Consider the following 16,057-nt stretch of genomic DNA (forward strand, 5'->3'; position numbering starts at 1 on the left):
AGCTCGAAGCTCCAGGAAGCTTCAGAATCAAATCTTAGGGCTTCCTTGACATCCCGACTCACTCAGAAGAGCCTCGGCACAGCGGAGTTGGTGGCTCCAAAGTCTCACTGACTGACCTCGAAAAGCCATCCATGGCCCCAGAAGCCCCCTACCTGCTCCTCCCTCCCAGGTTAGAGGGAGGGAAGCTGGGAAACAATTTAGACCAATGTCTGTAAAGGTATTCCAATAACAGAGGCCTGCATTTTGATCGTCAGCCAATTGGCAGATGACCACATTTTCAGAAATACACCTGTCCAATCAAGAGACATGCTAAGATAGTGATGAGAATGCACGAGCCTAGGACCCCTCAGAACAGCTCAGGGCGGCAAGAGACAAGAAAGATGTAATGCTGGAGGAGGGAAACTGATAAGCTCTTGGTGGACTGTTACCAATTGAGCCTTGGACTGGCTCCAGGGGCCTCCACTTCTTCATCTGTAAAATGGGGATGAAACCTCTGGGGGGCAGGGCAGATGTGAAGATTTCCTAAGATGAGGTAAGCAGAGCCCTCAGGCCCAGATAGACTGGGAGAAGGGACTAGGCTGAGGAGTCCCCTCATGCCAGCCTGTCTGGGAGCATCTCTCACCTGGATGGGGGCTTCTGGGCTCTCCCTCCAACAGTGTCCATGGGCCTCCCCCACCTTCCAGCTTTGAGATCAGCTCTGGCTTGGAGACGAGAAGCCCTGATTGAGGGGAGAGAAATGGGAGCCCCCTCTGGAGTCCATGCCAGCTCCCCCCCTTCAGGGAGAGACTGTCATTGTGTCAGGGCCTCTGCTGGGCATTTTGTCCTGAGGGAGCCATGCTGGGGCCACACACACTGGGGGAGCTCACTGATCATGGGGACTCAGGGCTGCCCACAGAAGACGCCCACCTGGCTACAGGGGCCAGTGTCATGATGGCAAGGTCAGGCCCAAGGCCAGGCCCTCATGTGGACGGCCACGGGCATGCAGGGAGCTGGGCCCCTTACCCACACAGACCAGGTGCTCATAGTTCTCCAGCATCACCTCCCGGTACAGGATCTTTAGGCTGGGTTCAAGTGTCTCCCTCCTCTGGGCTGAAGAGACAGCCACGTCCCAAGGTCAGTGAACCTGGAACACCAACACACCTCTCCCTCGCCTGCCCCTCACACGTACCCAAAAGCCTCGGGGAAGCAGCAGGACAGAGAGGGGGGTCTGGGGTTCCCGCAAACCCGACATGGATTCAGTTTCCAGGTAACCCCCACATGACAAGTGTGATCAAAGCCACAGAAATGCCGACCTCCACAAGTGTGCTGGGATGTGCCCCCCTGGAGGCAGGTCAGGCCCCAGAGGCCTCTCACCAGAATCCAAACCAAAGGAGGTTTCCTTAGAAAAGCACAGAAAGGCCACAGGAGAAGGAACGGCTCGGCAGAGGCGGGGGGACTTTGGTGGCCTCCCCATGTCCGCCACTGCTGACCCCTCCCCGGCCCCCCGCCCCCCAGGCCTCCAGGAAGCCCCTCCCTTACCTGAATCTTCCCCTCCCCTCCCCCCAGATTAGAAGGGAAAGAGAAAGCTGGAAAACAATTTTTAGACCAAGTGTTTCTGGTAAAGTGCTTATTTCTCAAATAAACAGAGAACTGAGCCAAATTTATAAGAATACAAGTCATTCTCCAATTGACAGTCAATGCGTATGAACAGACAATTTTCAGAAAAAATTAAAACCATCTCCAATCATATGAAAAACTGCTCTAAATCACTAGTGATTAGAGAAATGCACACGACGCCTCTGAGGTACCTCCTCACACCTCTCAGACTGGCTAAGATGACAGAAAAAGATGATAATGCTGGAGGTAATGCAGGAAAACTGGAATACAAAGTCATTGTTGGTGGAACTGTGAAATGATCCGAAAATTCTGGAGACCGTTGGAACTGGGTCCAAAGGGCTACAAAGTGCATGCCATCTAAGCAGCAACAAGAGATCATAAAACAGGGAAAGGACCCACATGAGCAAAAATGTTTCTATCAGCTTTTTTTTTTTTTCTTGTAATGGCAAAGTTTTAGAGATTGAATGGAGGCCCATCAATTGGGGGATGACTGACTAGGTTATGGTATATGAAAGTAATGACATCTTATTTTTCTATAAGAAATGAGGAGACTGATTTCAGAAAATCCTGGAGTGACTTAAATGACCTGATGCTGAGTGAAGTGAGCAGAACCAGAGCACTGTATACAGTAAAAGCAAGATTGTATGATAAAAATTGATTGTACATACACAACTTAGATCACCTGCTATCTTGGAGAGGGGAAAAGATAAGGGAAGAAAGGAGGAACAAAATTTGGAAGTCACTTCTGCCTCAGTCTCCTCAATCCTGAAAGGGGAAGAATAACGCCCCCTTCCTAGGGCAGCTAAATGGCAAAGTGATAGAGCACAGGCCCTGAGATCAGGAAGACCTGAGTTCAAATACAGCTTCTGATAATTAATACTTAATAGTTGTGTGACCCCCAATTGCCTTTAAAAAAAAAAATCCCTTCCTTAAGAGGACATCTGTAAAGTGCTTAGAACCTTGGAGGTTTTATAAATGCTTTATAAATTTAATAAATGCTTGTTTCCTTCCTTTGCCCTTCCCCTTGTTCCTGCCTCCCAAGGAAAACAAAGTTTCCTAAGCTGCCAGCCAGAGAGGGCATGAATGGAGACGCCTCATGGCCAACACAGCCCAGGGGTAACTTTCGTTTGCCTGCCTGTCATCACTAGTGGCAAGGAGGGCTTCTATCTGGGGGAGAGGGAGAGCCTGTGGGTTGTGAGATGCCAGGAGCACTGAAAACACATATAGTCCAGGAGAGTATTGGCTCCTAATAATGGTCAAACACGTCATCACTCTGTGCCTCGGTTTCCCCGTCAGAGACAGAACAAGGATGGTCCCCAAGCACCCTCCCAGCTGCAGGCGTGTGTGAACTTGGGGGCAGGGGCTCCAGGATCCCACAGGGAATATCCACTCACCAGGGAGCTGGGGGCCACCAGGAGCCCAGGGGTCGTTCCCTCTTCATGCTGACCTGGGTTTATGGCTCGGGGGAGGGCGGAGTCTGGGGGAGAAGAAGAGGCTGAGGAGGAAACGTCCTACCCCCTCCCCCCAGCCTCTGCCCCACCCCAAGTCCCCGCTGCCCAGACCCTTCCCTCCCTGCCCCCCATCCTGCGGGCCTGCCATGCTCACCTCGGGCCCTCGTCCCGCTCTCCATAGTCACTGGCTCGGGTCCTCCTGGGGGCCCCCCAAGGCCTCAGATGCTGCTCCTCTTCCTCGGCCACTGCCCCGGAGCTCTGGGAGAGGCTTCCCCGTCAGATCTGTGTCCCTCCCTCCCAGCTGACCCCCGGGAGAGACGGGCTCTCCCCACGGTCCCCAGCAGGACAAAAGACAGAATCAGAGAAACCCCCCCAGGACAGAGAGACCCTTCCCTTCCTCCCCGGTGTCTCGCACGGGTCCTGGAGACCCGAGTTCCACCTCAACCCCAGGCACTGGGGCCCGGCCTACCTCAGTTTCCCCTTCTGTAAAATGGGGTAATCCCCCGGGCTGCTTGGGAGGGTCGCCCCGGCCACACAGCGGGACATCAGACAGCGCCCTGGGGAGTCCCGGACAGAATGGGGGACACACAGCCAGCACCAGGCTCCCAAATCCCAGAAGCACCTTCAAACCCGGGAGCGCGCGCACGGGCACGCGCCTCCCAATTACCCACGCTCCCCCAAACTCCGGGGCCGAAGGAAAACTACGCAGGCGCGCTGAGAGTACTCAATGACCACTCCCACCATGCTATGCGCTTTGGACCAACTGACCCCGCACGGCCTTCTGGGAAATGAAGTTCGGCGAGTGGGAAGATGAGAACGCAGTTTCTCTCCTCATGCGCGGTGGGTGTCCACGTGACGGTGTCGGGACGGGGAGGGGGAGTAGGGGCGGGGTCTGAAGGACGGTGCAGGAGGAGGCGGTGGGGGCGGAGGGCGGAGCTTCCAAGGGAAGACGCCCGCCTCTCCTTAACTTCTGACGCGTGAGGGCCCTCCTTTTGCAGGTAGCAGCCCGTTTCCTGGGGCTACGAGGTCTGTCCGTGGCTCATTCTTCCCCTTCCCGTGAATCACATAAGAGAACGCAGCCCTCCGAAGCTCCCCGCACATGGGCTTCGTTAGGCTCCCGGAAGGGCGGCCCATCTGTGGAAGTGCCCCTCTGGGCCCAGCGAAGGGCTAGAACTATAAGGCTGCTCTAAGAACGTAGCCCTCGTCCTAAGTGGCCGTGTCTCCTCTGGGGTGTTGACAGTGTAGATCAGTGCCTGAAATTAACTGTGCTTCCGGGTAATTGATCATTCCTAAGCACCAGTGGTTACATGTCAGATACTGTGTGGCACAAAGTCACAAACCGCCGGGTCTGGGCTATAAATGGAAACAACCTGGCTACAGTGTGATTATGGGCAACCAGTCACTCCTCCCCTTCCTCCCACGCCTTCTGAACCTCTTCCTCTCTTAGTGATGTCCAGGAGAAAGCAATACACACGGAGCAAAAGAAGTAACCTTTTTGTTTGCTTGTGGCAACATCTGCAACATTTGGCAACTAGAGTCCCAGTGGGGATTAGACTCCCCTCGTAATCCAGCTGTGAATTGGCGTCATCTTTTGTGTGAGTGGATGGGGTGTGCAGGGAGCACTGGTACTTCTGCTGGGAGGGCTGCTCCTCCACCTTTGGTGTGCACTGTCCCCCAGCTCTCACCTCTGGCCCCAAGAAGCCGTAGCAGGCGCAGCGGGTCATACCCCATAAAACCATATCTGCAATCCACCTAAGGTTGAGGGTAGCCAAGGGTCCTCCAACCATTTGGTGAGTTAGAGGGACAGCATCATCTCAAGTACATGAAAGCTTCCCCAGACAGAATGGGAAGATGAGAACAACTTGTTCCAATGGCCAGGAAGGCAAAAGGAGCAGGGGCTGTGGAGCACTTAAAGTTTGATCAATCACTGAAGATGCCAAGGTCGTTCACTGCATCCTGAATCTTCTTCAGTTATCCTGACTTGTGTCTTGTCCCTGGACTTTAATGACTCAGGAGGAGAGAGTGAGGCTGATGACTTTATGCAAATCCAATTCATGTTTGAGACAAGACCAACCATGTTGTCATTGGTCCTCTTTGAAAAAGGACAAACAATAATAGATCATAATTATTGTGTTTCAGATTTGATAATTTTTATTATAAATTATTTTCCTATTTCTGCCCATTTCCCTATTTATCACTTCATACATGTCTTTGAAGGTCTCTTTGAAATCATCTTTTCATTTTTAAAAACACAATAATATTTCATTACATTGATACACCTTAATTTGTTTAGCCATTAACCACATGATGGGTACTCCATAAGATTCTAATTAGATTCTGAAATACTATCACTACAAAAAAGAATTGTTGTAAATAATGTAGGATCCATTCTTTTTTGATCTTCCTTGATCACAGTAATGGCATCACAAGATCAAAGAATATGTACAGTTTAATAATTTTGGGATCATTATTGGAAGTGAGTTTCAAATATTCCCGAACCAATCATTTCTTAGCTATACCATCATTACATCAATTTGCCTATTTTCTAAGTGCTCTAAATCACTATTGATTAGAGAAATACAAATTAAGACTACTCTGAGTTACCATTTCATGCCTCTCAGATTGGCTAAGATGAAAGGAAAAGAGAATGTGAGATTAATGTGAAGGGGATGTGGGAAAACTGGGACACTACTGTCCTGTTGATAAAGTTGTGAAATGATCCAACAACTCTGGAGAGCAATTTGGAATTATGCCCAAAGGGTTATAAAACTGTTCATACCCTTTGATCCAACAGTGTTAATAATTGGTCTGTATCCCAATAACACCATAAAAGAGGGGTAAGGACCCACAGGTACAAAAATGTTTGGAAAATGAGTGGATACCCATCAATTGGGAAATGGCTGAATAAGTTATGGTATATGAATGTAGTGGAATATTATTGTTCTATAAAGAATGGTGAGCAGGTAGATTTTGGAAAAGCCTAGAACTGTTATTGAGTGAAGCAAAGAGAACTCAGAGAACATAATTACACAGTAACATAATAACAACAAGACTATGTGGTGATTAACTGTGATGGACTTGGGCTCTTCTCAGTGATCCGTGGTGATTTCAATAGACTTAGGATGGAAACCTCCATCTGCATGCAGAGAGAGAGCTATGGAGAATGAATATGGATCGAAGCATACTATTTTCACCTTTTTTTCATTTGTTTTGTTTTTTAGAATTTTTTCATATGGTTATTGATGGCTTGGATTTCTTCCTTTGAAAACTTCCTGTTCATTTCCTTGAACTATTGGGAAATGTTTGTTAATCAGTTAAGTTAGAATTACTTCCTTATACATTTTGCTTATAAGATTTTTATGAGAAAAAATGATGCAAAGATTTTTCTCACTCATATGTTTCCCAGCTAATAATGACTATTAGGTTTGTTTATGAAAGCCCCTTTGAATTTTATCTTTCAAAATGATTCATTTTGTCTTCTGTAATACTCTGGATTGTTTATTTATTCATAGAATCCATTCCCTAGCTATAGATATGAAAAGCAATTTCTTCTTTCCTCTCTAATTCATTTATATTTGTAACCTTTCTTTTCCATTATGTGTCCATTTGGAGTTTCTTGTGGCAGATGATAGAAGATGTTACATGAGAAATCTAATTTCTGTCAAACCATTTCCCAGTTCTCCGAGTATTTTTTGTCAAATAGTTTACTTTTGTTGTAAAACTTTTGTTATTTTTAAATTTTCCATGCCATGTAATATATATACACTTTAATCTAATAACTCCAAATTTTAGAATGGAACGTCTTCCTTCAAAAACTGAGATAAGTACAAAAGTCCACTTCCTTTTATAGTTTATAGTTCATTCCACACAAATTTTTAAAACCGGGAAGTGTACAATGTGGGAAATAGTTCTAAATCTACTTTCTATAAAATTGTTTTTTAATCATCTCAAAGACATTTGTTAAGTAATGAATCTTTCACTAGGCTTTTATTTCCTATAGGTTTGTTGATGTTAAACTTTCATATATATTTTATTGAGTGACTGATAATGATTGTTTCTTTCCCTCTATTCTTTCCCCTTCTCCCTCTATCAACCCCAGTTCCCACCTCATCCATGTACCCACCATTTTAATGGGAAAAAATGTAAAATGTTTTAATATGTGAGAGTGAAAGTTTGTATTCAAATTTTGTGATTTCTTTTTTGTATTAATTTTCTAGTGGTGAAAAAGTATTACACATAGGATGCACACTGGGTAAAGTCTTTTCCTTACTACACACCATATATTCATAGGATCAAATGAGATAATTCACAGAAATCACAATGCAAAACTTAAGGCGCTATTAAAATTATTATCTATCATAAGCATTACTGCAAGATTTCTGTCCACTATGAAGTCTTTGATGTTAAATATTAAGATACACTGTGGCTGAAAGCTTTTCCATATTCACATATATGAGGTTTCTCTCCGGTATGAATTTTCTGATGTCAAGAAAGGTCTTCCCTCTAGTTAAAGGCCTTTTCACATATATCACACTTATGGGATTTTTCTCCAGTATGAATTTTCTGATGTCCAGTAAGATTTCCTCTCTGGGTGAAAGCTTTTCCACATTCCCTACATTTATAAGGTTTTCCTCCAAAGTTAATTCTTTGCTATTTAATAAGTTGATGTTGCAAGGTGAAGGTTTTTTCACATATGCTACATTTGTGGGGTTTCTCCTCAGTATGAATTCTGATATTCTGATAAATACAAAGAGTTTTCCTCTTCTAAAGAAAGCTTTTCCACAATCATTACACATATAGGGTTTCTTCCTAGAATGAATTTTCTGATGTTCAATAAGGATTCCTTTCTAAGTGAAAGCTTCTCTACATTCACTGCATTTATAAGGTTTCTCCTCAGAATAAATTTCCAGATGTAGAGTAAGGCTTCCTGTATAACTAAAGTCTTTGTCACAAATGCTACATGTATATGTTTTTTCACTACTATGAATTCTTTGATGTTCAATAAGGCTTCCCCATTGTATGAAAGTTTCTCCACATTCACCAGATTTATATGCTTTCTTTCCAGAATGGATTTTCTGATTTTTAGTAATAGTTTCCCTCTGAGTGAAAGCTTTTCCACATTCAGTACATTTATATAGTTTTTCTCCAGAATGGATTCTGTGATATTCAGTGAGATTACATGGATGACTTAAAGGCTCTTCCACATATGTTACATTTGTAAGGTTTCTCTCCAGAATGGATTTTCTGATGTTCACTAAGGATTGCCCTCTGGGTAAAAGCAATTTCGCACTCACAGCATTTGTATAGTTTTTCTTCAGAATGAAATTTCAGATGTTTGGTGAGGCTTTGTAGAAGACTGAAGGCTTTTCCACATAATTTACATTTATATGGTTTCTCCTCAATGTGAGGGATATGGAAGACCCTAACCCAAAATGACTACTCAGAGATTACTCAGTAGAGTGCAGAAAAGTTGTTTATTGAAAACCTCCGGAGGATGAGCCGTCCCATCACAAGATAAGAAAGAGAAAGCTCGCGGTAGGAGGGCTAAATTAATAGTAAAGATACATAGCTTTTATACAAGAAATTACATCACAAGTAAGAGAGCATTGAGGGGGAGGGGGAGGCATCTAATTGGTTGTTGCTATTTGGGGAGATTGGAATGGAAGGTTTCTGTTTCCCTGAAATCTCCTGATTTCAAGGAAACAGAAAATCAGGCCTTCAGGCTTAATCAAGCAGACAGTGGTCCAGCTAATAGACTAAATATCGATAAATGTCAAATGCCAATAAATGTCATCAGCTCAAGTTAAGTAAATATGTTTCTAGCTGGCCAAGGCTCAAGTAGATATAAGCCTGCACATATTATACAGGTCATAGGGGAAACACAGAAATAATAAAATACAGAAAAAGAATTCATACATTCCTGTAAGTTCTTCACCTTATCTCTCTCTATTCCATATATCAGTGTGTATTCTCTGATGTTCTGTAATGTGTCTGCAACCATTATATTTATAAGGTTTATCTCCATTATGAATTTTCTGATGTGAAAAAAGGTCTTCTCTCTGCATGAATATTTTCTTACATATATCACAATTATAAGGTTTCTCTCCAATTGGAACTATCTGATGTACAATAAGGCCCGAGTGACTAGTGAAAGACTTCTCACATTCATAACATTGATAGTTTTTCTCAACTCTACGTTTAGACATTTCTGGATGAAGGATTTTCCACATTCACTACATTTTTTTTCCATTATGGGGTTTTTCTCCATTATGAAATCTCTGATGTTCAATAAGGTGCCTTGTTGGCTGAGAGCTTTTTCATATACCTTACATTTATATGGTTTCTCTCCAGTATGAATCTTCTGATGTTCAGTAAGGTTTGCCCTCTGTGTGAAAGCTTTTCCACATTCACTACATATATAAGGTTTTTCTCCAGAATGAATTTTCTGGTGTACACTGTTTTTCTTCTGAGGTGTCAGGGAGAGTAAATGAGTTAGATGAGTCGCATTGGATTAACATTAGCAAAAAGAAATAAACTCTGTAAGGGAGCATTAGAGGAATGGTATGGTACTCTGAGTATAGCCTCTTCTGTCTTTTCTTTAGAAACAGATGCTGAGGGAGAACTTCTCCTGTCTACACTCCTGCCCTGTGTATCCACACTCTTCAAATGCTTAGGCAAATCTCCAATTCTGGAACCATTCATGCTCCTGCTTTTTGGAAAATGGTAAGAATGTCATGTTTTCTAGTCTTTAGAATACAAAAGCATAGTGATCAAAAAGAATTTCCTTCAAATGGTTGTAAAGAAAAAAATTATTTCTTCCAAAATGATAAATAATAAAAGGACTCAGAGTTAGAAGAGATGAGTGAAGAAGGGCAAATAAGAAGAAGAGTAAAATAAGTGGAGGATCATGGACAACCAGAAATATAAAATGAGGTGCAGGCAGTTCTATAGAGTTTGGAATCAGAAAACTAGTCTTAATCAATGGAAATCTGTATTATTATTATTATTCCTAGTCACTCTATTGACAGTTTTTTCCTTTCAAATCCATTGAGAACATAACATAGATCTAGCTTTAATACTGATTGATTCATTTCACTAATATCTTAAAATTTTCTAATAATTATTTTTTCTTTGGTTGATGGGTTGTTTTAATTCTTCTGGATAGGAGTTCTCTAGAGCATAGAGAGAGAATGCTTTATTGGGGGGCAGAATTTAGTCAGGGGCAGACCATGGAGAACAATCATTTCTGGGGGGCAGAGCCCCAACTGCCTATAGGGGTACAGTCTCATGGATGGCAAGGTCAGGCTAGGGGCCAAGCCCTCATGTGGAGGGGTCACAGCTTGTGCTGAGGAAGGCCATGGGCAATGCAGGGAGCTGGGGCCCTTACCCACAAAGACCAGGTGTTCTCTAGCATCACCTCCTGGTACAGGATCTTCTGAGCTGGGTCCAGGTGTCTCTACTCTTCTGGGCTGAAGAGCACAGCCACATCCCCGAAGGTCAATAATAACCTGGAACACCAAACACACCTGCTCACTCACAGGCCTGTCCCTCCCATGCCCCAGGAAATCGGGGTCTGTTCCCTTGGGGTCTCCTTCCTTCCCCTTGTTTGTCACATTTCCCTTTGGCAATTTGGGGAATCCTTGAGACTCTTCTCAGAATGTTAATTTTAGTTTTCGGTTTTTTTTTTTGTTTGTTTGTTTGTTTTATTTAAATTGAAAGGAAATACTTTCTTTCAGACAAAGAGTAAGGGATGTAGAGGGGTAATGATTCCAGCTGAAACTCACAAACTCTGTTGATTAAAAACCTGTTCTGAGTTAAAGAGCCGACCCGGGAGCTAAGTGACCGAAAGTGGGCAGGTCCAAAGCCCTCAGTCAGACTTTTGGGACGCTCCACACAGACCAAATGACTTCTAGAATTTGGGCGTTCCCTTGACAGGACATGGCGGAACAAGCTGTGAGCTGTAAAGGGGCCTCTAAGCAATGATGGATGGGATGGTGTTAGAGAAAGCCGAGTGTGGATGGAGGCAAATCCAAGAGAGTGGAATCCAAAGAAAAGTAGCTCTAAATGAAGCCTTTACGTTAAGTTTTGCTGTGAAAAAGAATCTATTTTCTCTCTTCTCTCCCCCTTCCCTCCAGCTAGGTAAAGCCACAGAGCTCAGGACTGCAGTCTGCAGTAGCCTCAGACTGGGCAAGTCACTTCACTTCTGCCTCAGTTTCCTCAATCCTGAAAGGGGAAAAAATTATACCCTCTTCCTAACAGGTTTGGTGAAGATCAAGTTAGGTAATATCTGTAAAGTGCCTAGAACCTTGGAGGCATTTAACAAATGCTTATTTCCTTCCTTTGCCCTTCCAAAAAAAAAAAAAAAAAAAAAAAGTCCTTGTTAGAGTCCTCCCTTGGTGCTGCTCAAAGGATCTAGATCCTGTTCTGTCCCATCCTTTGCCTCTGAATCTCTGAGAGAACTACAGGCCTAGAGGAAACAAATCTTTAGGACACCGAGGAAAGCTGCCAAGCAGAGAGAGCATGAATGAAGATGCCTCATAGCCAACACAGCTGATGGGTAAGTTTCGTTTGCCTGCCTTTCATCACTCGTGGCAAGGAGGGCTTCTATGTGGGGATGATGGAGAGTCTGTGGGTTGTGGGATGCCAGGAGCATTGAAAACACATAGAAGTCCAGGAGGATATTGGTTCCTAATAATGGTCAAACACGTCACCACTCTGTGCCCCACTTGATCCCTAAGGCTGATTCCCCAAGCACCGCCCAGCTGCAGGCATATGTAGACTTGGGGGCAGGGGCTCCAGGACCGCAGGGGAACTCACACTCCACAGGGGATGTCCACTCACCATGGAGCTGGGGGCCACCGAGAGCCAAGGGGTTGTTCTCTCTTGATACTGATCTCTGCTCATGTCTCAAGGGGCGGCATTGTTTGGGGGGAAAGAGACTGAGGAAGAAATGCCCTATTCCCCCCACCCCAGTCCCTAGCCCCTGCCCCACCCCAGGTCCCTGCTGCCCAGACCCTTCCTTCCCTGCCCCCCACTGCAGGCCTGTCATGCTCACCTCAGGCCTCTGTCCCATTCTCCATAGTCTCCTGGCCGGGTCTTTCTTTTGGGGGCCTTATGTCTGGACACAAATCCTGCCCTTCCCCCCACCCCAAATTCTGCTCCTCATCCTTGGCCATTGCCTCCATCGGTCAGATCTGTTTCCCTCCCCCATTCTTAGATGGGCCCCCCAGCCTCCAGGGGAACACCAACAAGGACAGAGGAGATGGGCCCTCCCCAAGGGCTGCACTCCGTCCTACCCAAAGCCCCCAGCAGGACTAGAGAGATGGAGAGAGTGAGAGCTGATCGGGAACCCAAACCTACAGACGCCCCCTCCCCTCCGTCCCCATCATATGTCCAAAAGCCCCTTTCTGGGGAAAATAAGCACGACGTAAATACAGACATGCCTCCCCCACCCCCATGGGCAGTGTCTGTTCACTGTGTAAAGGGGAGACCCTCTTGGAAGTGATGTCCAAGGGCAGGGAGGGAGGGGAGGGGGCACAGTCTGTGCCTCCAGCCCCTTCTCATCACCCCGGTTGCCCCTGTCCCCAGCATCTTTGATGGTGACCTCCAACTTTGGCCCCTGGGCACAGTCAGGCTGTGGGTCTCTTCAATCCCTTTAAACAAGAGGTACGAACTGGAGTTTGCTTTTATGGAAAGAAATCCAGTCCAAGGAGCCAATGTAGATCAAAGGAGCAGGGGATGCAGAAAGTAGAAGCACTGCAGCGGTGTCGGGGCCATTCCTGCTCAGCATGGTAGGTCTCCGGGAGGCTGCCCAGAGGAGGGGGCACTCAGCAAATTCCCCTGCTCTGCGCCTTCTCCCCAGGAGCCAGGAGAGCATCTTCTGTGTGGTTCCTGCTCCCTCTCACCTCAGATCAAATAGAGAACATGGGAAGCTGTTGTGGCACTATGCTCAGTGTGGTGGAGGTGGGGGCAGGAGTCCCGGGGGGGTGGGCTACGTTGGCAGGGCCCGGACGTTCTGTGCTGTCCCTGCCCCAGTAGCTGCAAGTATCAGGGGGCAGTGCCCGACCCGCAGCCAGAATCCTCTTTGCCCTACCATTAGGAATTACCACTAAAGGGAAAGTCCTAGACTGACCCCCTCATCCCCACGTGGCACCCAAAGGCCAGTTAGTCTATGTCTTCAGCAAGCCTAGAACCCTGGTAGGTCCTCAGAGGGTCTGGGTGCCCCTGGCAGCATCTCCTGTGGCAGTAGCATCTAGAGAAACTAGCCAGCCTAGGTCCCTGCTGAGCCCATCTTCTCTGGTCCGGTAGCTGTGTACTCTAGGCAAGTTATTTTATCTCTGCCTCAGTTTCCTGATTTGTAAAGAGAAAAATAATAATGATACCCACCTCCCAGGATTGTTGCTGTGGATCAAAGTGATCTAATGACTGTAAAGTGCTTAATGCAACAATTACTGGACCTGAAATTTACCGGGGGGGGGGGTGTCTGTTTATAGGGATAGTTGTCTGATTGTCTTGGAGCCAATAACAGAAAATGGCATGTGCTGCAGTCTGGAAAGTGCTAATGGTAGATGTCTGCACCTGGGAAAAGTTTTGGGGATGACAGGCACTCTATTTCCTCACTGTTCTATTTCCCTTTCTGAAAAGGAATATTTCCACTTGGTTAATCCTGAGCCTTACACTGTGACTACATGATTGCCTACCAGATATGACTCACACCTGGAATCAAACAAAGCTAAGGCAGTTTTTCCCTCTGGATATGATATATGATATTGTTTTAACACTGTCCCTTCTTTTCCTTTTATACCTAACTTCTATAATAAAGAAGTTTAAATACAACACTAAATCTTAAATAATAGATTGATTCTGGAATATCTGAGTTGCTATAATAGAATTCAAGTATAATGATCTTACAATTTCCCCTATATTTGTGGTCAAATTATAATAAGGGGTGATATGCTCATAAGAGAGAAATGCTTATACAAGGTAATAAGATAAATATATCATACGGAAGTTTTAATAAATAGAATAGTAAATTTGAGAAAGCAACATTATTATTCTATTTTTTGTAAGTACATAAGTATGTGATTGGGTTCCAAAATTTATCATAGAAATTCAAGCTTTGAGTATATTTAGTAATTTGTTCTCAAAATTGGATGAAGGATTTTACACATATGTTGTGTTGATAATGCTTAAAAAAAAAAAAAAGTGAAATTTTCCCATTTTTAAAGTATCTGCCTGATAACTTTTAAAAGGCAGAACAGGCTATAAATGAGCTTCCTAAGAAAAAGCACTAGGATCAGAGTAAACTCTATTAAATATTTAAAGATCAACTAATTCCAACATTAAATAAACTATTTGGAACAATAGGCCTACCAAACTCCTCTTATGAAACAAATATGATACTGATACCAAAATCAGAAAGGTAAAAACAGACAAAAGAAAAAGCTTTTGATAAAATACAACATTCATGTCAATTTAAGGCACTTGAAAATATAGGTACAAATGGGGTTTTCCCTTGACATAAAGCATGTTTACAAATAAAGCTTGCTGATGATTTTAGATAATGAGAAGTCTCTAAGTTGCCAATCACAAATTAGAGGTCAGTTCTTGTTCCCTGTTCAGTTGACAATATACATTGATGTTGTTGTTTTGGGTTTTTTTTTTTCTTTTTTTTTTTTTTTTTTTTGGATCTACTTCCCTTACTCTGCTGCTTTGAATTTTAATTTTTCAGTCATTATTTTATACTATCCATTCCCCAATTGATAAAAAAATGATCTTGTTTCTAGTTATTTTTTTTTTTAATCATGAAGTGCTGTTGTAAGTATTTTTGTGTACATAGACCCTTTCTATCTTTGACCTCCTTAGGCTTTTAGTAATGAGAGTTCTGAGTCAAAAGATATGAACAACTGAATCACATTCTTACCATTGCTTTTCCAATTTATAGGTCCAACAATTGTATTTCTTTCTTTCTTCCTACAATTCCTCAAACAGTAATCTTCTCTACTCCACCCCCCTGAATTTTTTGAGGGGTGTCATCTTGCCTAATTTGCTGGGTGGGAAGTGTGACACAGTACAACTTTTTATAGAGAGAAGTTTTGTTTTTTTCATTTTAAAGAGCTGTTTGTTTGCATCCTTTGTCAGCCTTTCAGGCTGCTCTTAAATTTACTAGACGTTCGAACATCTCCTGTTAAGTATTTTAGGAATGAGAGCCAGAGGAAAATGCCTAAGAGGCCACCTGGCACAACCCCTTCTTCATTTTGCAGATGAAGAATTGGCATGAAACCAGTTGTCCAGGACCATAGAGGTAGGAAGCAGAAGAGTGGAATTTGAATCCAGCTTCTTTGGCCCTGGAACCAGTCAGCTTGCCACTTTGTCCATTTTTCTGCATACATACTATTTCTGCCAGAATAGAAGTCCCCTGAAATGAAACTAATGTTCATTTCCTCTTTATCATCAGCAAAGTGCCAGTAAAATGTTCCCTTCATGACAAATTATTTTTTTGTTCCATCATGTTTCAATTGGGTTCAGTTGTGTACCTTTTATTCCACTTGAGGTTTTCTTGACAAAGACGCTGGAGCAGTCTTTACAGATGGGGCTCATTGTAATGAGAAAATTGAAGCAAACAAGGTGAAGTCACTTGGCCAGGGCCACACATTAGTGTATGAAGAGTGTATCTTCCTGACTCCAGACCAAGCACTGTACCATATAGCTACTCAATTTTTGAAAAATCTACTACACTGAAATCTTTTTACATCATTCTTATTAAAAGCCTAGCCAGTTTCTAAAAGCAGAGATCTGCTCAGCCTGGAAGGACTAAATCTTCAATTAGATTAGGATAATAGTCAAAGAGAAAGAACATTTGAATATCTCAACAAAAATATCTCCAAATATCCACATTTGACCAGGCTGAAAGACTCTTTAGGGCAGGGATTCGAATTTCAGGGAATCTATAAACTTGTATGGGGAAAAAAACTGTATCTTCTTTTTATGGAGTTTATATAAAATTATAT

General features: G+C 43.9%; 1 long non-coding RNA gene across 1 annotated transcript; it reads right to left on the reverse strand.

The window, feature by feature from the left end:
- Positions 1-2,599: 2,599 nt before the first annotated feature.
- On the reverse strand, positions 2,600-3,552 carry LOC116419362. The gene is made up of 3 exons (XR_004229650.1): positions 3,517-3,552; positions 3,202-3,305; positions 2,600-3,073 (listed from the first exon to the last, which is right to left on the reverse strand). It is a non-coding gene; the product is annotated as an uncharacterized LOC116419362 (long non-coding RNA).
- Between the last annotated feature and the right edge of the window lie 12,505 nt (positions 3,553-16,057).

This window comes from Sarcophilus harrisii, chromosome 5 (assembly GCF_902635505.1).
Source record: "Sarcophilus harrisii chromosome 5, mSarHar1.11, whole genome shotgun sequence".
NCBI classification, from domain to species: domain Eukaryota; kingdom Metazoa; phylum Chordata; class Mammalia; order Dasyuromorphia; family Dasyuridae; genus Sarcophilus; species Sarcophilus harrisii.